This window comes from Trachymyrmex cornetzi, unplaced genomic scaffold (assembly GCF_001594075.2).
Source record: "Trachymyrmex cornetzi isolate Tcor2-1 unplaced genomic scaffold, Tcor1.1 scaffold135, whole genome shotgun sequence".
Taxonomy (NCBI): Eukaryota; Metazoa; Arthropoda; class Insecta; order Hymenoptera; family Formicidae; genus Trachymyrmex; species Trachymyrmex cornetzi.
Window position 1 is genome coordinate 69,530 of NW_017295928.1, and position 431 is coordinate 69,960.

The following is a 431-nucleotide window of genomic DNA, read 5'->3' on the forward strand; positions in this document are numbered from 1 at the left end:
CAGTCTGATGGCACAATCATTAATTTTTCTGCAGTCCATTGCGTGTAACTCCAATTTTTCGCTCGTACTGAAGTAGTGCAAGCATCTGGAAAAAACGAATAAAAATTATTATTATCATTTATTAATATAAAGGACAATTATAATTTTTTTTTTTTTTACGCATATACTTACCGATCGCAGAAAAATTTCTTGGGCTCCTTTTTCGAGAGTTGCGAGCTCACGAGGCGCGACAGGTTCTTAATCCACGCAAAGTGGCCTACACCGTCGTTGCGTGGAACTTGCAAATACAGCACGTTGATGTGTTTCTCCTTTTTGTCGCTGGTAAGCTGTACAGGAAGGACCTATTTATTCTCGTTACTATATACATTGATCGATACCGCGTTCAATTGTTCGAATTTTTGAATGTCTTTCAATATTATTGGAAACTCGAT